General features: G+C 44.1%; 1 protein-coding gene and 1 non-coding gene across 2 annotated transcripts in view; both read left to right on the top strand.

The window, feature by feature from the left end:
• The window catches only part of LOC145409513 (uncharacterized), a 90,172-nt gene that overhangs the window by 59,071 nt on the left and 9,036 nt on the right, over positions 1 to 22,065 (top strand). The gene's annotated exons all lie outside the window — the stretch shown is intronic.
• On the top strand, positions 17,205 to 17,323 carry LOC145409560 (5S ribosomal RNA). Its single transcript, XR_013899128.1, has one exon. It is a non-coding gene; the product is annotated as a 5S ribosomal RNA (ribosomal RNA).

Genomic DNA, 22,065 nt, shown 5'->3' with positions numbered 1-22,065 from the left:
TAGAAGAAATAGCTACAGAACCATCAGAGTAGAAAAGAGGAGGGAAGGATGATGAGGTAAAGTTGTTAGAAAGATTTTGGCAAGGTGCCAGAAGGAGCGGGAAGAATTCGAGTTGGAGAGTTGAGAGCATTTAGTATGGATGAAATTATTTTTAGTAAAGCGAAGAACAGACTTAGCACGATTCCGGGCAGAAACGTAAAGATTATGTGATTCAGGGGTGGGTTGGCTCCGGTACCTTTTGTAGGCCTTCTCCTTGTTGCGGACAGCATTAGAACAAGCGTGATTAAACCAAGGCTTTCTTGCGTTAGTCAAAGGATATGAGAAAGGAATGTATGCTTCCATGCCCGAGAGAATAACCTCCGTAATGCGCAAGGCACACTCAGATGGCTCACGGCCATGGAAGCAATAATCATTCCAGGGAAAATCAAAGAAGTACTGCCTGAGGGCCTCCCAGTCCGCAGCTCCAAAATGCCAGAGACGACGTTTCCCTGGAGGGTCCGCAGGCCGTACTGGAGCGATAGGACAGGTTAAGGTAATAAGGTTGTGATCGGAGGAGCCCAACGGAGAGAAAAGATTAACAGAGTAAGCAGAAGGATTAATTGTGAGGAAGAGGTCAAGTATGTTGGAGCTCTCTCCAAGGCGGTCAGGGATACGGGTAGGGTGCTGTACAAGCTGCTCTAGGTCATTAAGGATAGAAAAGATGTAGGCTTGTTCAACAGGTGGATCCGTGAAAGGAGAGGAGAGCCAAAGGTGGTGGTGAACATTGAAATCTCCAAGAATGGAGATTTCAGAGAAAGGAGAAATGGACAGAATGTGTTCCATCGTAGAAGTAAGATAGTCGAAGAGTTTTTGATAGTCAGTAGAATTAGGGGATAAGTAAACAGCACAGATATATTTAGTCAGAGAATGACAGGAAAGCCGAAGCCAGAGAGTGGAGAATTCAGAAGAATCAAGTTCAGGAACACGAGAGCAAGATAAGTCGTTGCGTATGTATACACAACAGCCACCTTTGGCTTTGAAATGAGTATAGAGAAAGTAGGAGGATACAGAAAAGGGTTTGCTGTCAGTTGCCTCAGACAGCTGAGTCTCCGTTAGAAAAAGAAGGTGAGGTTTAGAGGAGGAGAGGTGGTGCTCAACAGAGCGAAAGTTAGATGAAGGGCCGCAAATGTTGCAGAAATGAAGAAGAAGAGAGTCAGACAGTGGTTCCAGGCACCTCGAGTCGTCACCGGGAGAGGGGCAGATGGCGGGGGCATTTATGGTCCCCCCCCCTGGGGACTCCGAGGCTGGGTGAATTGACGCCATTTTGGTGAATTTTGAATAGGAAGTGTAGTGTGTACTGTGCATTTCGTTTGGTGAAGATAGATAGAGAAATTTGTACTGGAGAGCATGCTGGCCTACTCTCTGTGTAACTGAGACACTGAAAAAGTTCAGCAAAGGGGGATGGTCAGGAACTAGTCCTGAGGGCTGATGAAACGGGAGCTCCAGCACTCCCTGTCATCAGCTTTCCATCCACCTCGGGAGTACTGCCCTGCTCGACTGGTGCTACAGTCTACTCCTCTTGTGAGTCCATGTCCGGTTCTGGTCATCATCATTGTCATCCCCCCCGAGGCTAGGAGACATGTGGTGCTCCCCACATTCCAGGAGGAGAGGATTGTTTGGGGGAGCGGGGACATTGTCGTAAGTGGCATAGGAGAAGACCTGATAAGTTGAAGGATTATTTAGTTTATAATTAAATGTTTAGTTTGGATTAAGGATTATGTTTCTATACATTGTGTAGTTTTGTCAGGACGACAAAGGATTTGGGAGGGATTAGTGTTGAGATGCGGGATTTGCTGGAAGTTTCTTAGTACTTCCAGCATTTTTCAGTTATGAGTCAGAGTTGTCAGTTAGCCTGCTATTTGTGAGTGGAGGTATTTTACAAGTTCTACATTGATTTTTGTGCTCTTTTTCTCTATAATGTTTTTATTTATGTGATTGTTGAATGACTCAGTTTTATCTCAGTTTGTATGCTAAATAATTTAGAGTGCTATGCAGTGTAAGAAAACTCTGGATATTTTACATGTCTCCGAATTGGTAAAAGTTGCTTATTCGAGTACGTAGTAGATCATACAGTACTAGTACAGTATATAGGAAGCTTATATAAGGATGGGGAAAGGACCTTCAGAGTTTTAGTTTAGTTTGAGCTTAGTTCAATGTCAATTCAGTATCAGTGCAGTTAGTGAGGATTGTATAGCACTGATACAGTAATACCTTGATATACGATTACCCTAGATGTGATACCCCAGCTTAACTTTAGGGGTAGAAATACTGAACCACCATACCCCACCTAATGATGGCCAAACCTCAGTTTAATGAGTTTTTTTTTTTTTTTTTTTTTTTACTGATTTTGATGATATCTTAGACTAAAATTATGTTTAGGTTGATTTATAAACTGTTTTTACTCTTAGATCAATGTGTTTTAGCCATAGGTGGGGTCAACATTATCATTTTGGGGTACAGTTTACTAAGCTTGATTTTTTTCCAGACATATTTAATGATTTTCAGATATAATATGTTGGTTTTAGTGAGTTATTTACAGGTGTTAGCTTTCATGACAGCTGTTAGACCATTTAGATTGGCTTTAAACTTGTTTTTGGGCTCATTTGGGTGGGTTTTGGGCTTGGTTTGGGGGGAAACCCAAGGCAGGTAAACGCTCCACTTTACATATTAAAAGAACCCTGATGTATGATAACAATGGGGTTTTACCTAACCGAGGTATACCTGTACTTGTTAAAACAGCAGTGTTGTTGGCAGGCATTAAGTTTAATTATTTGGTAAATAAAGACAACAAATGTGAGAAGCTTGTGTTTGTTTACGATGCCTGAGCTGATCTTGTGTACTGTACATTGATAGGCAGACCCTACGAGGAACGACTCACTGAGTGATGCCCTTCACATGCTGAACTGCCTGATGGCAGTATGGAACGGGGACATAACAATATACAGGCAAACCCCAGTTTAACGATGTGATTGGTTAAGTAGAAATCCATCGCCAGGCGGGGTATCGTATCTCAGGGTAGATTTAACATGTAAAGTATAGGGATGTGTTTTTGAGCTGTGGGTTTCCCCTCCCACCAAGTCCTAAACCCACCCAAATGAGTCCAAAAAAAAGTTTAAAACCAATCTAAATGGCCTAACTGCTGTAAAAGAAACTAACCTAAGCCTGTCTCGCTTGTACCCAGTCAAAGTCACTGGAGAATGCGATCTCCGACTCATATTCACACTCAGTAGAGAAGCAGCAGCAGCATTGTATACGGTACAACCCCACCATCAAATGGTCCCAGAACAATTAAATAAACATTTTTTATGCATAATAATAATGTATGAATGATGCAGAAACGTCCATTGTGCGAATTGTTGTGACGGAAAATCGTTGATGTTTTGACGGGGTATGCAATCAGTGATGTGATCAGGATAACCTTTTCAACGGCCCTCTTTTTATGTCGTTTTAGTTACTTTTCTGGTTGCTGAGCTCCTTTATGTTTTTCTCTCTTATTTTCCAACATTTATGTTGAAATTCCTTTGTATTTTCAAAGTGTTTTCCCTTGAACAGTCCGAATGTAAACACATGATTAATCGTTCGATGATGCGATCGGGATAACCTTTTCGATGGCCCCTCTTCATGTTTTTGTTACTGGTCTGATTGCTGAGCTCCTTTATTTTTCTCTCTCTTATTTTCCAACATTTATTTAGAAATTCCATTGTGTTTTCAAAGAGCATTCCCTTGAGCAACCCGAATGCGAATACACGATTTAACGATCCATGATGCGATCGGGATAGCCTTTTCAACAGCTCTTCTTTATGTCGTTTTCGTTACACTTCAGGTTGCTGAGTTTCTCTATTTTATTTTCTTATTTTGAAACATTTATTTAGAAGTTCCTTTGTGTTTTCAAAGCATTTTGCCTTGAACAGCCCGAATGTAAACACATGATTTATTGGTCACATTTTTTGTCAATGCATGAACTATTTAAAAGGGGAAAAAGAAGTGTGTGGTAATCATAGGGGCATTTGTCTTCTTAGTATAATAGGAAAAGTGTATGGTAGGATACTTATTGACAGAGTTAGAGAGGGAACAGAGAAATTAGTTGGAGAAGAACAGGGAGGCTTTAGGAAGGGAAGAGGTTGTGTAGGTCAGATATTCATTCTTAGATCTTTAATGGAAAAGTTTCTAGAGAAGGGAAAGAAGTTGTATGCGGCTTTTATGGATTTGGAGAAAGCATATGACAGGGTGGATAGACAAGGATTGTGGAAAGTGTTAAGAATATATGGAGTTGATGGGAAGTTGTTGAATGCTGTGAAGAGTATGTACGATGGTGCGAAGGCTGCAGTGCGTGTGGATGGTGAACTAAGTGGATTTTTCTCTTTGAAAGTTGGGTTGAAACAGGGATGTGTCATGTCTCCATGGTTGTTCAATCTGTACATGGATGGGGTAATAAAAGAGGTACAAGGTAGGGTAGTGGATGTTGGAGTGTCCCTGGTGAGAGAGGATAGTGTTTGGAAACTCCCTGTACTGTTGTTTGCAGATGATACTGTGTTGTCGAGTGAAGACGAAGGGGAGCTGCAAGGCTTGGTGGATGAGTTTGGGAGAGTGTGTAAGAAACGGAATCTAAAGGTGAATGTAGGGAAGAGTAAAGTGATGGTCTTTGAGAGAGGTGAAGTCTGTGAATGTACAGCGAGGTTGGATGGTGAGGAATTGGAAAATGTGAGTACGTTTAAGTACTTGGGTAGTGTGATGAGTAAGGATGGAGGTTTGGAGGGTAAAGTGCTTGAAAGGGTACAGCAGGGAAGAAAGTTGCTGGTTCTTTGAAAGCAGTGATAAGAAACAGGGAAGTGAGCATGGAAGTGAAAAAGTTACTACATGACAGTATTGTGATACCAACTCTAACGTACGGAAGTGAAGCTTGGACGTTGTTGGAAGGACACAAGTCAAGAGTGAGAGCAGTGGAAATGAGTTATTTAAGAGGAGCCTGTGGAGTCACATGGAGAGACAGGCTGACGAATGAGAATATAAAGGAGCGTTGTGGTGTTGATGTGGATGTGATAGGAAGCGTTATGAGAAACACACTGAGGTGGTTTGGCCATGTGGAGAGGATGGAGGGTGAAAGACTGACGAAGAGAGTGTATGTGAGTGAGGTGGAGGGGGGAAGAGAGAGGGGGAGGCCGAGGATGAGATGGAGGGATGGGGTGGAGAGGTATGTGAGAGAGGGGGGTGAAATGGCGGGGGACGGGGCGACTTGGAGGCGATTTGTTTGTGGCCACCCCAAACGGGATTGAGGCATCTGGCAATAGATAGATAGATAGATGAACTATTTACTCTTGAAGACTTTCATTCATATATTCATTCATTGCCAGACGCCATGTATCCCAGACGGGGTTGCCAAGGGCTTAGAGTTAATTGTTTTACATGGAGGGGCACTAATCCTCCACCAACCCCACTTGACACGTAGGGATGCCAACAGCATCTGGTGTTCCCAGACTTTCATAATTATGAATATTTATTCTAAATTATTATTATGTATTCCATGATAGGTTAGATGTCCAGTAGTGAAACACAAAACATTCTTTGTTGATTCGCCTTGTTGCCCGCAATGTTTTGTACCGTGTCTGATGGGCGAGAATCCTTACCCCAGATGAAAGTCTTCACTCCACCTATGACTGAAGCACATTAATCTAAATCTAAAAACAGTTTATAAATTAGGATAAATAAAATTTAAGTCTAAAATATCATCAAAATCACACACACAAAAAAAAAATCAAAACCAGGGGTAGGCCTACAAGGATTGTGGAAAGTATTAAGAATATGTGGAGTAGATGGGAAGTTGTTGAAGGCTGTGAAGAGTATGTAAGAGGGTGCTAAGGTTGCAGTGTGTGTGGGTAGTGACCTCAGTGAATTTTTCTTTTTGAGGGTTGGATTGAAACAAGGATGTGTCATGTCTCCATGGTGGTTCAGTCTGTATATGGATGGGATTATAAAGGAGATACAAGGTAGGCAGTGGATGTTGGAGCAGCCATAGTGAGAGAGGGCAGTGTTTGGAAAGTCCCTGTAGCTACTGTTGTTTGCAGATGATACTGTGTTGTTAAGTGAAAACGAAGGGGAGCTGCAAGCCTTGGTGAATGAGTTAGGGAGAGTGTGTAAGAAACGGAATCTAAAGGTGTAGGGAAGGATAAAGTCATGGTCTTCGAGAGAAGTGAAGTCAGTGAATGTACAGTGAGGTTGGATGAGGAGGAAATAGAAAATGTGAGTGCATTTAAGTACTTGGGTAGTCTGACAAGTAAGGATGGAGGTTTATAGGGTGAAGTGCTTGAAAGAGTGCAAAAGGGAAGAAAGGTTCCTGGATTCTTGAAAGCAGTGATAAGAGGCAGGGAAGCAAGCATGGAAGTGAAAAAGCTACTACATGACAGTATTGTGATACCAACTCTGACATATGGAAGTGAAGCTTGGACATTGTTGGAGGGACAGAAGTCAAGAGTGAGAGCAGTGGAAATGAGTTGAGAGGAGCCTGTGGGGTCACATGGAGAGACAGACTAACAAATTAGGAAGTGAAGGATTATTGTGGTGTGGATGTGGATGTGATAGGAAGCGTAGGAGAAACACACTGAGGTGGTTTGGCCATGTGGAGAAGATGGAGAGCGAGAGACTAAGAAGGAGAGTGTATGTGAGTGAGGGGGGGAGAGGGAAGGGGAGACCAAGGATGAGATGGAGGGATGGAGTGGAGAGGTACTGTATAAGGGAGAGGAGAGTGTGAGCTGGGAGCAGGGAAATGAAATGGTGGGGGACAGTGCAACATGGAGGCGATTTGTTTGTGGCCACCCCTTATGGGATAAAGGCGTCTGACAGTTGATAGATAGATAGATAGATAGGATAGGCCTGTGATAAGTGGGGTAGGGTGGTATTTCTACCCCATCACTCTTCCGGGGTATCACATCTAGGGGTATTGTAAATCAGGGTTTGCCTGTAATGAAATAATATACACAGTTTGATTACTGCTGCTCTTCAGAAATTTATTGCTAATTTTGTGTAATACTTGGAAATCTAATTTTGAATACCTAACGTGAAAATAATGCTGGTACTTAAAATATACACCGGTGTGTGGCTATACAGTTATCTTGCCTAAAGTGCACCTTTTCAAAGTGTTCCTCGTCTAATGTGCGATGGGGATCTGACAATGATAAATTATTTAGAAAGTGTGTTTGCTACTTGCAGTGTGTGACAGGCATGAAAAATTGAGGCAAATACAGTATTCTCTTGCAACTCGTGAGCATAATTTGTAGCACGTGATGGATAAGGATGGGGCTGGTGAGTATGTATGGTGGGGTGTGGCTTGAGTGTGAGTGATGGTGAGGGAGGTGCCAGTGCCGTGACGTCATGGTGAGGGAGCGTCTGACGTCACTGCGCACTGTGACGTTGGCAGCATCTGCGCAGCGTCCCCTCACCTCCCCAAGGCCATTGTTGTGCAGCAGGATGATGATGTAATGTCTATAGTGTCTGACCTGGACTTTGAGGGATTCCTGGAGCAGCAACAGGCAGCAGATAACCCCTCCAGTAGTGGTGATAGTGAGGCACTGGATGAGGCCCGTGCAGAACAGCTGTGAGTGTTTTGATTCAGCTTCCGTGGTACGGCCTCAGGTACCGCAACAGCAATTTGCATTATCTGCCTTCTGTACAATGCTGATAAGGTCTTGAATTTTCATAATAAATATACAGTATTACTCTTGCATGTTTCTATTACAAGTTTTCCCTTTGCATTTTAGTTATGGGTAGGTATTGGTGAATCAGTATACAAAAATTCAGGATGTGTCGTCCATAAAGCCATTTTAACATGCGATCCTACTTTGCAAAGTGCGAATTTATAAAGTGCGATGGGCTGTGTCACCCATATACATGCACTTTATGCGAGATGGCTGTATATATATATATATATATATACAGTGGGCTCGCACAGTGCGCGAGAGATTGGGCGGTGCACGAGCTCGCACACTGGGAATTCGCCTACTAGGAATACATAATTTTATGGGAATAATTACATATGGGTGGTACCCCCTCATACCTGGACATTTTTTGGCCCTTAGAGACATAATAAAGGTCATATGTTTCAGACATTGTACTAAAGCTATAGCTACAATAACAAAAATATGGGTAGTCACCTTAACAACAGTAGACAACAGGCCTGATGACCTTAAATAATAGGGGTTCTGAGGCGCGGCAACACTTACAGCGCCACACTCCCCACCACACCAACACGTCCCTCCACAGACTCCTCTTGATCACCTTCCCCAGGAGCATCAAAGTCACGCACTTCGGCCATAAACCCTTCAAAGTCCAATGCTGACACTTCTGACATTGCATCCACTTCATCCTCAACAGGAACAGGAGCAGACGATGTCGATGGTTCCGCTATATCACTAACTTGAGCCCGCTGTGTGTAGCTTGTTATGAGCGTCTGTCTTCTCCTGTTTATTTCTTCCCTGTGCCTGTCTGTGTAGAAACGGAAGAGTTTGTCGATACCAACCAGAAGTTCCTCCATTCTTAGGTTGCTCACTTCCTGTTCCTTCACCTCTTCCTTGAGCTTATCCATGGCAGCAAGATCTTGCTAATGTTTGACATACACAGCTCAGTCCTGCCTTCCACCACGCTAGGCTCCTCAACTTGACTCTGTCTGGCGCATCAACATGACGACACGTGACGCACTTTGTGAGGGGTGGTCGCACACTAGTAGAAAATGGCATTTTTGAGCCACTCCTTGCCTCTGCCTCGCGTTCTGTGCGGTAAACTCTTGCATTAAAGGATTTTTGGTTATGATTTTTGGTCACTCGTGCACAAGGCGAATCGCGCACTGCGGTGACGCGCACTGTGCGAGCCCACTGTATATACTGGTATATATATACTGTATATATATATATATATATATATATATATATATGTACTATATATATATACAGTACTATCCCAGTTAACCGGAAGGCTTGGGGATTTTACCTTCCCGGTTACAGATTTTTCCCGTACTTCTGATATTCAAATCAAATCTGTACAAAGGCAATAATTATCACAGCAGTAAATGCAATTCAGGAAATATATGATATTTAAGGTGGCAAATCAGATGAAGAGGGATAATTGGGATATTATAGGTGAGCAGTGTGTGAAGAATGATGAAGGTAGGGTAGTGGTGAACAGTGAGGATATTAAAGATGCATGGAGAGAGCATTATAGGCAGTTGTTGAATGAGGAGTTTGATTGGGACAGGGAAGATAGAGCCAGCAGATCCAGTGTTTGGCCCTTGGCCTTTGACTGATGCTGCTACTGTGGGTGAGGCAATAGGCATGATGAAGGTGGGGAATTCAGCAGGTGTGTCTAGGTTGACTGCCGAAATGTTGAAGGTCTCCGGAGGTATTGGGTTGAGGTTAGTCACTGATCTGATAAATAGGATTATTTATGAGTGTGTTATCCCAGATGATTGGCTGAAGATTGTAATTGTAAATGCATATAAGGGGAAGGGTGATGCCCTGGAAAGAGGAAATTATAGAGGTATAAAGGTTTTAGATCAGATAATGAAGGCAATGGAGAGAGTTTTAGAAGGTATGATTAGAGAAAGAGTGAATATTGATGAGATGCAGTTTGGGTTTATGCCAGGTAGGGGGACCACTGATGCCATATTCATTGTTCGACAGCTTCAGGAAAAATATATTGGTAGGAGAAGGGAATTGTATTTTGTTTTTGTTGATTTGGAAAAGGCCTTTGACAGAGTCCCTAGAGAGGTGGTGAAGTGGGCAATGAGAAAGCTTGGCTTGGAGGAGTGGCTGGTTAGGGTGGTTATGGCTATGTATGTGGGTGCTCACACCCAGGTAAGAGTGAATGGAGATTTGAGTGATGAGTTTTCCTTGAATGTTGGTGTGAATCAGGGGTCAGTTTTGAGTCCCATGTTGTTTATCATGGTACTTGAAACCCTCTCACGTTACTTTAGAAACGGACTCCCGTGGGAGGCGTTGTATGCTGATGATTTGGTGTTGATTGCAGAGAACGAAATGGACCAGAGGAAAGGTTTAGGAAGTGGAGAGATGGTATGGGCCACAAGGGCTTAGGGGTAAATGCAGATAAAACAAAAGCGATGATATCTAGGGTTGGTGGCAGTACTGTCAAAGACGAGGGAGAGTGGCCATGTGCAGTTTGCCACAAGGGCGTGGGAAGTAATTCCATCTTGTGCGGTGTTTGTGATAAATGGGTGCATAAGAGATGTAATGGTATCAGAGGTAGACTGCGAGCTAATGCTGATTTTATGTGTACTGCATGTCGGGGAGAGCAGGTAGAGATTGTCAGGCGTGAAAGGATTGAACTTGCTGGTGAATCTCTTGAGTGTGTGGAAGAGTTTTGTTATTAGGGAGACATGTTGTGTGCTGACGGTGGGGCTGGAGCTAGCTCTGTGGCTAGGGTGAGAAGTGGTTGGAAGAAGTTCAGGGAGCTGTTGCCTCTTCTTACATGAGAGGGCTCTCCCTACATGCTAAAGGGTCTTTGTATGCAACATGTGTTAGGAGTGTAATACTGTATGGTAGTGAGACCTGGGCAGTAAAGGAGGAGGATATTCGCCGGCTCAGACGTACAGAAATGACAATGATTAGGTGGATGTGTAGTGCGTCCCTGCGTCCAAGGTCTGGGGGGGCTGGGTTTACGATGGAAGAGTTAAGAGGTAGGATGGGACTGAAGTGTATTGGTGTTGTGATAAGGAGAGGTAGATTTAGATGGTTTGGACATGTGGAAAGGATGGGGGATGACCATTGGTTGAGGAAGGTGAGAAGTGTTAATATTGGGGATGGGGTTGTGAAGGGTAAACCGAGGAAGACATGGGACGAGGTCATTAAGTGTGACCTCAGGGTTAAGGGACTGAACAGGGAGGCTGCAATGGATCATGCAGCATGGAGAGCCACCATTAAGTGACCAAGGCTGACGCATGCAAGCATGTTGGAGCCATTAAAAACAAAACGAACGAAACGAAACAAACTCACCACTCCCATCAGGGGCCACACTAAGCGATTCCACATGAAAAATTGCCTCGTAAACACACACCATGGTCATAACGTACGTGCATGCAACGTCTAGCAGTACTGCAAAATGCACAAGTCCATTTTGTTAACTACCGAATTATTCGTTGTATGTACTGTACTGTACTCATAAAAATGGAAAAATAAAGAAATAAAATTTTGAACATTTATTGGTGAACTAATGTTAAGACTGCATTGTAGAATTATCATGACACCTGTGTCCCCACCTGACTGCCACCATTCCACCCTGCACCCGCCAATCAGCTGTTTTGCACAAAATAAAATAAACTATGTATGTATGAAGTGAAAGCATATTATTTTTATTCCATCAAAGTAAACCTTCATTCCTATTAACATTTTTTTTTTTTTTCATCTCTGCCAGTGCATATATGTTCTATGATGAAATGGTGTGGTGCAAGTTAGAGTCGGTCCGTTAGGAAGAAAAACGAACTGGGGTTTGCTGTTTGCTGATTTGCTGTCTCCCGAGATGTCTGGTTTACGAATTCCATGCTTGGCTTTGAAATGATTTAACCATCCAGTGCTGAAATCGCACTCGACTTCTATATTCATTTTGCTGTGAAACTTTCTCGTTTTTTCTTGTTTAAGAGGACCAGAAATAGGTGCTCCCTTAGATCTTTCTTAGCAAAACCACTCGTATGATGAAGAGTATTCCTTTTTTCAATGGACTTGTCTCTCTTTTAATGAGAAATTCATTGAGCTTGGATGCTTGGGCCTTGATATCATAAATCGCTGAATTTCCTACATTATATTCAGTCATCGGTGTTTTATAATGTTTGCCTTATTTCAAGTGGACTTTCTGACCACCACTTGGTGCTGGTGAGAATCAAGGTCCAAGTGAAATGGAGAAATAGAAGAATGGAAGGACAGGAGGAAGTAGTATATGCAGGGAGGGTGGAAATGTTACAAGAGGATGAGAAAAAGCAGAATATAAAAGGGAAGTGGAGGAGTGATTGGGTAAACATTGATTGGAGCAGATGGGGGACGTGGAAGGTGTGTGCAAGATATTCACGGAAGAAATCTGTCCAGCATGTGAGGTGGTGTGGGCAGTGAAGAGAAAACAAAAGGGGGTGCAGGGAGCAGCATAGTGGAATGAAGAGATGAGACAGGCTGTGGCGTAAAAGAAGAAAGCATATAGTGTGTGGATGAGAAACGGGTGTGGAAGAAGTCAAGTGATGGAAGACAGAGTTATTTGTAGAGAGGAAGAGAGAGGTGAAAACATTAGTAAGAGAAAGAAAAGAGTGGATGAGGAATTTGGAAGGAATATGAGTGTAAATTGGAAAGAATGTAAGGAAATGTTTTGGAAAGAGGTAAAGAGAGTTAGACAGGTGGCATAGAAGTTAGTCAGGGAGTGAAATATTAAAATGGTAGATTACTAGTGGAGAAGGGAGAAAAAGTGAGCAGATGGAGAGAACACTTTAAGGAATTGTTGAGCATAGAGAATGAAAGTAATGGAAGTATAAGTGGCTAGGGAATGGCTTGGAGATGGAGGGATGTGAGAAAAGGGGAAGAAATCAGTAGGGTGGAAGTTTTAGAAGCAATGAAGAAATTCAATTTGGGGAAAGCCCCAGGAATTGATGGAGTGTGTGGTGAAATGTTGAAGCATGGGGTACAGATAGTACTAGAATGGATGTGGAAGATGTGCAGATTGGCTTAGGAGGAAGGTAGACTCCCGGAGGATTGGAAGTCAGGTAGAATTATTCCCTTGTACAAAGGCAAATGGGAAAAAGAAGTGTGTGGTAATCACAGGGGCATTTGTCATCTTAGTGTAACAGGAAAAGTATATGGTAGGATACTTATTGACAAAGTTAGGGATAAAACAGAGGAATTAATTGGAGAAGAACAGGGAGGTTTTATGAAGGGAAGAGGTTGTGTAGATCAGATATTCATTATTAGATCTTTAGTGGAAAAGTTTCTAGAGAAGGGAAAGAAGTTGTATGCAGCCTTCATGGATTTGGAGAAAATATATGACATGGTGAATAGACAAGGATTGTGGAAAGTATCAAGAATACATGGAGTAGATCGGAATGTTGAATGCTGTTAAGAGTATGTATGATGGTGCTAAGGCTTCAATGTGTGTGGATAGTGAACTGAGTGAAGTTTTCTACTTGAATATTTGATTGAAGCAGGGATGTGTCATGTCTCCATGTTTGTTCAATCTGTGTATGGATGGAGTTAAAAAGAGATACAAGGTATGGCAGTGGATGATGGAGTGGCCGTAATGAGAGAGGGCAGCGTTTGGAAACTCCCTGTACTGTTGTTTGCAAGTGATACTGTGCTGTTAGTGAAGACGAAGGGGAACTGCAAGGCTTGGTGGATGGGTTTGGGAGAGTGTGTAAGAAACGGAATCTAAAGGTGAATGTAGGGAAGAGTAAAGTTACGGTCCTCAAGAGAAGTGAAGTCAGTGAATGAACAGTGAGGTTGGATGCGGAGGAAATAGAAATTGTGAGTGTGTTTAAGTGCTTGGGTAGTGTGATGACTATGGATGGAAGTCTGGAGAGTGAAGTGCTTGAAAGGTACAACAAGATGAAAGGTTGCTGGTTCCTTGAAAGCAGTGACAAGAAACAGGGAAGTGAAAAAGTTACTACATGACAGTATTGTGATACCAACTCTAAAATATGGAAGTGAAGCTTTGACCTTGTTGGAGGGACAGAAGTCAAGAGTGAGAACAGTGGAAATGAGTTATTTGTGAGGAGCCTTCGCAGTCACATGGAGAAACGGACTGACAAATGAGGATGTGAAGGAGTGTTGTGGTGTGGATGTGGATGTGATAGAAGGTGTTAGGAGAAACAAATTGAGGTGGTTTGGCCATGTGGAGAGGATGGAGAGTGAGAGACTGATGAGGAGAGTGTATGTGAATGAGGTGGAGGGGGGAGAGGGAGGGGGAGGCCAAGGATGAGATGGAGGGCTGGAACGGAGAGGAGTAGACTGTAACACCAGTCGAGCAGGGCAGTACTCCCAAGGTGGATGGAAAGCTGATGTCAGGGAGAGCTGGAGCTCCCGTTTCTTCAGCCCTCAGGACTAGTTCCTGACCATCCCCCTTTGCTGAACTTTTTCAGTGTCTCAGTAACACAGAGAATAGGCCAGCATGCTCTCCAGTACAAGCTTCTCTAACTATCAACACCAAACTACATGCACAGTACACACTACACTTCCTTTCCCAAAATTCAAAAATAAATCATGGCGCCAGAACACCTAGCCTCGGAGTCCCCAGGGGGGGACCATAAATGCCCCCACCTTCTGCCCCTCTCCCGGTGACGACCGGAGCTGCCTGGAACCACTTTCTGACTCACTTCTTCATTTCTGCATTTTTCGCGGCCTTTCCTCTAACTTTCTCTCCTCCACTAAAGCTCACCTTCTTTTTTTAACTGAGACTCAGCTGTCTGAGGCAACTGACAGCAAACCCTTTTCTGTATTCTCCTACTTTCTCTATACTCATTCCAAAGCCAAAGGTGGCTGTTGTGTTTATATACGCAATGATTTATCTTGCTCTCGTGTTCCTGAACTCAGTTCTTCTGAATTCTCTACACTCTGGCTTCAGCTTTCTTGTCATTCTCTGACTAAGTATATCTGTTCTGTTTACTTATCCCCTAATTCTACTGACTATCAAAAAATCTTTGACTATTTTACTTCGTCGATGGAACACATTCTATCCATTTCTCCTTTCTCTGAAATCTCCATTCTAGAAGATTTCAATGTTCACCACCACCTTTGGCTCTCCTCTCCTTTCACCGATCCACCTGGTGAACAAGCCTACATCTTTTCTATCCTTAATGACCTAGAGCAGCTTGTACAGCACCCTACCCGTATCTCTGACCGCCTTGGAGAGAGCTCCAACATACTTGACCTCTTCCTTACAACTAATCCTTCTGCTTACACTGTTAATCTTTTCACTCCGTTGGGTTCATCCGATCACAATCTTATTACCTTAACCTGTCCTATCGCTCAGGTAAGGCCTGTGAACCCTCCAAAGAAACATCGTCTGTGGCACTTTGGAGCTGCAGATTGGGAGGCCCTCAGGCAGTACTTCTTTCATTTTCCCTGGAATGATTATTGCTTCCACAGCTGGGGGCCATCTGAGTGTGCCTTGCGCATTACGGAGGTTATTCTCTTGGGCATGAAAGGATACATTCCTTTCTCATATTCTTTTACTAATGCGAGAAAGCCTTGGTTTAATCACGATTGTTCTAATGTTGTCTGCAACAAGGAGAGGGCCTATAAAAGGTACCAGAGCCAACCCACACCTGATTCACATCTTTTTTATGTTTCTGCCCGGAATCATGCTAAGTCTGTTCTTCGCTCTGATAAAAAAAATTTCATCCGTACTAAATGCTCTCAACTCTCCCACTCGAATTCTTCCCGCTCCTTCTGGCACCTTGCCAAAAACCTTTCTAACAACTTTACCTCATCCTTCCCTCCTCATTTCTACTCTGATGGTTCTGTAGCTACTTCTACTGATAAAGCAGATCTCTTCGCTCAGACTTTCTCCTCCAAGTCCACCTTAGATGATTCTGGTGCTGTTCCTCCATCACTTCCCCCCTCTGACTTCCTCATGGCTGATATTAAAATTTCTTCAGCTGTTGTATTTTGTGCCATGTCAGTCCTCAATACTAACAAGGCAAATGGGCCTGATGGAGTCCCTCCTGTTGTCCCCAAGAACTGTGCTTCTGTGCCTACACCCTGCCCAGGTAAACTCTTTTGCCTTTGTCCATCAGCTTGTACCTTTCCTCCTTGCTGGAAGTTTGCTCTCATTCAGCCAGTCCCAAAGAAGGATGACCATTCCAAATCCTCTAACTATCGTCCAATTCGTTTAACATTCTGTATCTCAAAAGTTTTCGAGTCAGTTCTTAATATAAAAATTTTAAAGCATCTTTCCTATCACAACCTTCTTTCTGATCATCAGTATGAATTTTGTCAGGGACACTCCACTGGCGATCTTCTCAACTACTTCAGACTCCTGGTCATCCTCCTTTCGGGATTTCAGCGAAAATTTTGCCATTGCACTTGACATCTCAAAGGCTTTCACTCGAGTCTGGCATAAATCTTTAATTTCCAAACTGCCTTTTTATGGTTTCTATCCTTCTAACTGTGCCTTCATCTATAGCTTCCTTTCTGGTCGTTCTATAGCCGCTGTTGTCGATGACCATCGTTCTTCTCCTAGATATATCAACAGTGGATTTCTTCAGGGCTCTGTCCTATCACCCACTCTCTTCCTTTTATTCATCAATGACCTTCTAAGCTGTATATCTAACCCTATCCACTCGTATGCTCATGATTCCACCCTTCACTTTTCTATTTGGTTCCCACAACGTCCATCTCAGCAGTTACTTCAACAAACAAGGGATGAGGCTATGGCACACCTAATGTCTGACTTGGCTGATATCTCTGACTGGGGTAAAAATAATCTTGTTATTTTTAATGCATCAAAGACTCAGTTCTTACACCTAGGAATCCGACAAAATCTTCCACAGGTGTACCCACTAATGTGTAATAATATTCATCTTAATCCTGCATCATCCTTGAATATGCTTGGAGTTTCCTTCACGAGGGACTTATCTTGGAAAGACCATATTACATCTCTTGTAAAATCTGCTTCTAAGAGATTTGGTGTGCTAAGCCGACTCCGTTCCTTCTTTACCCCTGCACAGTTGTTGACTCTATACATGGGTTTTATCCGCCCTTGTGTAGAATACAGCTCTCATGTGTGGGGAGGCTCCACACATACAGTTCTTCTCAGTAGGGTGGAGTCAAACACTTTTCATTTCATTAACTCTCCTCCTCTTACTGTCTCTTCACTGCACTGTTGCATCTTTATTTCTTTTCTATCGCTACTTGAATGGTCACAGCTCCTCTGAACTGTCTGCTTGCATTCCTCCACCTCTACGACGGGTACGTTGCACCCATCTAGCAGCAAACTCTCATCCCTTTTCTGTCCAACTCTAATGCAAGAGTTAACCGTTACTCCCAGTCCCTCATTTATTCACCAGGTCAACTCTGGAACTGTCTCCCTCTGTCTGTATTTCCTGCTGGCTATGATCTCCAGTCTTTCAAATGCAGTGTGTCCAGGCATCTTGAAATGATCGGATCTTGAATTTGGCTCTCTGATGTATTTTGTTGGCCAACGGCCATACCACGTTGAGTACACCGCTTCCCGTCCGATCAGCGAAGTTAAGCAACGTTGGGTCTGGTTAGTACTTGGATGGGTGACCGCCTGGGAACACCAGATGCTGTTGGCATCCCTACGTGTTAAGTGGGGTTGGTGGAGGATTAGTGCCCTTCCCTGTAAAAACAATTAACTCTAAGCCCTTGGCCACCCCGTCTGGGATACATGGCGTCTGGCAATGAATGAATGAAAAAATGTATTTTGTTTTTCTCTTGGAGGGAACAGTTATTACGGGCTCATGGGCTTTGGTTCCTTCTTCCTAGCATTAAAAAAAAAAAAAAATATGGGAGAGGGAGGTGTGAGCTGCGAGCAGGGCAGTGAAATGGCGGGGGACACGACGATATGGAGGCGATTTGTTTGTGGCCACCCCGTATGGGATTAAGGCTTCTGGCAGCAGATAGATAGAGATAGGGCTTTTATCTCAATTTCAGCATCTTCTTTGTAATTTTCTTGTAAAAATTCAACTTGATTACCATTTATGTTACGGCTTTCCCACTATAATTGATTTTCATTGTTGCATATGAAAATACTCATGCTTGTAAATAATGGCATATTCATGCCATCTTTCCTTTCGCTTTAGCTTGGGTACAAATCTTCAAACTAACTGGTCATTCTCATTCTTCTAGACAGTTCTTATTTAACATTCAAACTAAATCTGACCATAATGGAAGAAGGGGAATAGTTCCCCTGGGTTAGACCTTATTATTTTTTATTTATTTATTTATTTTTTTATGTGTCCAACTCTGGGCATAGGCTTCGCAGCCTGCTCTCAAGGCCCAGTAGTCCTCATACATACCATACACCTTTCTACATGTCACCACTTTGGTGCTAACACCCACTGTCCATATTGAATACATGCTAGGGCTGTCTCATACAGGACTGGTGTATTGGTATTAGCAGGGGTATTTTTACGACATGTTGGCGGATCTTCTGGTAGATCAGTAAAGTCTGATTTCATGAAATTCAAATCCTTAAACTGTCCCCTGCCCCAGCGTGGATTTGAACCTGGGTCCGGTAGGACTGCAGGCCACCTGTCTGCCAATTGAGCCACCTAGTCCTGGTAGGTGACGGGAGGGCAGTATCCCTCCATTTATTTTATATATCCATCCATCCATCATCCAATCCTACATTGCCCCATGAGGAGCGAAGGAGCCCAGGGCTAGGCAGTTGGTCCCAACATTTAAGATGAGAGTGACCAGCCTCACTCATCCCAGAGTGGCATTACATGAGCAATCAACCACAACCACCCCTTGGATATAAACCTTCACCGGCTCAATCCGATTGGAGCACAATAATTACCCACTAAACCACCAGGCGGCAAAATTTGGTTATATGGTTACCACCCAGCATAGTAAATGGTTTCCTGGTGTACAGGAAACTATTTGGCTTGTCACTCAGTGTAGAGTCACCCATATGGAGAAGGAAGAGGAAAGAATGAGGGAAAGAAAGACACATGAGGGAGTGTAAAGTCACCCGTAGGCAGAAGGACAAGGAAAGAATTAAGGAAAGAAAGACAGAAGAGGATGGAAGGAAAGAAGGATGGAGGAGAGGAAAGGGCAGACACCTGACAGCAGCACTACATCAAGTGAATGGATGATGAGTGCCCCCACCTACCACAATATTTTATATATGTATATATATATATATATATATACAGTAATCCCTCTGATATCCGAACGCCCAGTAATCTGAACATCCCCACTAACCAGACATAATCGTCCCGGGATCCAATATTCCCAAAATGGTCCGAAAACCGTAAAAAAAAAAAAAGAATTTTTCCTGCCTGTAATTTGAACTTGGCGTGCACAGCGCGGGACAGCTTTGTTGTGGCGCGTCATTCCTCCGACATCCAATAGAGCGCCACTGCATCCTCCCCACTTTCCGCCTGTCTCTCGTCGCGAGTGCATGCTCGTCGTCATGGCTGCCCACGTGCTCGATTTTGTGGTGGTTCCTTACCTGCTGCAGGCACTCCTGCTGCTCTCAGGCCTCCTATTAGTGTGTGTGATGATGGCCCCGCCACCTGAGAAGAGGAAGAGAGTGGTGTTGACTCTGGAGAAGAAGCGGGAGATATTTCAGAAAGTAGATGCGGGGTGGTCTTCTTCCAGCATCCTCCGCGAGTCCAACCTGGCCCGATCTACTTTGCTCGATATCAAGAGATCCCGAGACGAACTCATGCAGTACACGGCTGACTTCTCGTCGAGAAGCAAACGCAACATGGAGAGGAAGGTGATGTTTACTCCCAAGTTTGCTGAAGTCGACTGCTCCACGTTGATTTGGTATCGACAGCAACGTGCTGCTGGTGTGATGGTACGTGGAACGGAGCTGAAGGCTGCTGCTGAGAAGTTCGCAAGGCTTCACGACGCCCTAGACTTCAAGGCATCCGAGCGTTGGCTCTTTGCATTCAAGTTACAGCATGGCCTTACCAACCGTAAAGCTCATGGCGAAGCTTTGAACGCTAACGAGGATGGAGTTGACGAGTTTTGGCACAAGGTGAAGGGCTTGATCGACAGGGAGGGCCTCACTCTCGGTCAAGTCTACAGTGCTGACGAAACTGGTTTATTCTATCACTTTTTGCCAACGAACACTCTAGCCGAGGAGACGGAGAAGCGTGTACCTGGCCGCAAGCTCTCCAAGCAACGGATATCTGCTTTGTGTTGTGCCAATGCTAACGGCATGCACCGGCTTAAGCCCATTATTGTTGGCCGTGCAAAGCAGCCTCGGTGTCTTCGTGGGGTGATGGATGTCCTTCCTGTCGTCTGGTACCATTCTTTGAAGGCATGGTTTACAGCCCAGATCTTCAAAGGCTGGTTCCACCGCCACTTCGTCAAGGAGGTCATCAATTACCAGACGAAGACACTGGGAATCCCGCGCGACCAGGTAAAGGCCCTCCTTCTCCTCGACAATGCACCTGCCCACCCGTGCAACAAGGACTTGATGGCTGAGAATGGCCGGATTAGGTGCATGTTTCTGCCACCTAATACGACTGCTTTCATCCAACCAATGGACCAAGGAGTGATCGTGGCAACAAAACGCCTATACCGCTCGAAGTTCCTGGATGAAGTGATGGTTATTCTCGAGGACGAGGACGAGCGCAGGGAGGGACGGGACACGTGAGGCCAGCGGACTTTGGAAAACCTTCGCCGCTACAACATCAAGTCTGCAATCTACAACTGGACCAGTGCATGGAAGGAAGTCCCTGTCAAGACTCTAGAAAATGGTTGATCTCGTCTGCTTCTCGGAACGGATGTGGAGTACGATTTTCTAGGTTTTGACTTGGATGACTTCCATGCACGGCTACGTATGCATGGCGACGATGTTGATGTGGATGATGTGTGTGAGTGGTTGGATGGCGACGAGGGCGATCCTGGGTATCAGACATTGTCTGATATCGAGATCGCATCTTCAGTAGCAGGTGTCAGTACCCAGCTTGAAGATTGCGACGAGGACATCGACGATGATGCGGACTCCTCTCAGCATGACACTACTCCAGCCATCCCCAAGCTGAGCGCACTCCAGGAACACTTAGAGTTCGTTCTCAACTACCTGGAACACCCAGACTGCGACAGGGAGATGGGGCCCTTGGGACTTGTGGAGGAAGTGCGTGCTTTCAGGCAGCGCATCATCAATCATCAGAATCGTCGGTCCTTGCGTCAATCAACGATTGACAGTTTTTTCAGGCCCATGACCCCTGCTGTGCCCAGCCCTGGCTGCACTCTGTTGCCTCCCCAAGACAGGCCCTCATGCTCCGAGCCACAGCCCAGCACATCAGCCACGGTGGAGTCACCGCTCGACGTGAGTTTGCGTCTGTCTTCAGAGTTGTCTGCAGTGGGTACGCCATCACCACAACCCAGCGATGCACCCCTGGGTCACCTGCCAGTGATACTCTCGGACTCTGACAGTGATTAAACAGCAAGAACTTCTCCACTAGACCATACGGGAATTTACAGTGTTGTGCAGTGAAAAAAACAGTGTGTTGTGTTAAGGATTTACAGTTGTGAGTGAGAATACAATTTTGAAACAACATTTAATGTAAATAGACTTGTTTGTTTTTGCTTTAGAAAATGGTTAGAAGAGTGGGAAAAGTTAAAGTGCAGAGTGCAACACTTAGTAAGTTACAATGGAGCATAAGTTAGACAAGAGTGCGCACTGTGAAGAGAACGGACTTCTGAGTGCGATTGACTAAGTTCAGTGCAAGACTTCATGAACAGTGTACTGCAAGTGCTTCAGGAAATCCTTCTTACTGTCAGAGTCCGAGAGGAGGCGGTTATTCATCGAGATGGCCATGGACTTGCTGTAAGTAGGCAGAATGTTTCATACTGTACTTTTTTCCATACTATACTTACCTCAAACACCTCATTTCACTCTTTAATGTCCTTTATTGGTGTGAATAGGGTGTTAGGAGCTATGCATGTGCAGTAGGAAGGTGTTTTTCTGAATTAGGCTAGGTTAGGATCCATAAGTACCAGTCCAGGAGCCAGGCACTTGTAAGTACCCAGAATGTTGAATATTGTATGAACCTACCTCAAAACCCTGATTTTATGGTTCTTTTGCATTTATTTCAGTCTTTTATGTGCCTTATTGGTGTGATTTGGGTCTTAAATAGGTGCTATGCATGTCCAGAGGGAGTTGTATAGGTGTTTCTCTGAGTTAGGGTCCATAAGTATAAGTCCATATAAGCTGGGGCCCAATATCCGGACAGGACCACTATCCGGACCTGCCTATGGCTCTATTATGTCGGATATTGGAGGGATTACTATATATATATATATATATATATATACAGGTAACTCGCACGGAACACGATCTCACGGAACG

The sequence above is a fragment of the Coenobita brevimanus genome, chromosome 81, assembly GCF_032717465.1.
Source record: "Coenobita brevimanus isolate Jiangsu-jjx chromosome 81, ASM3271746v2, whole genome shotgun sequence".
Lineage (NCBI taxonomy): Eukaryota > Metazoa > Arthropoda > Malacostraca > Decapoda > Coenobitidae > Coenobita > Coenobita brevimanus.
This window is presented reverse-complemented; position numbering and strand designations above follow the sequence as displayed.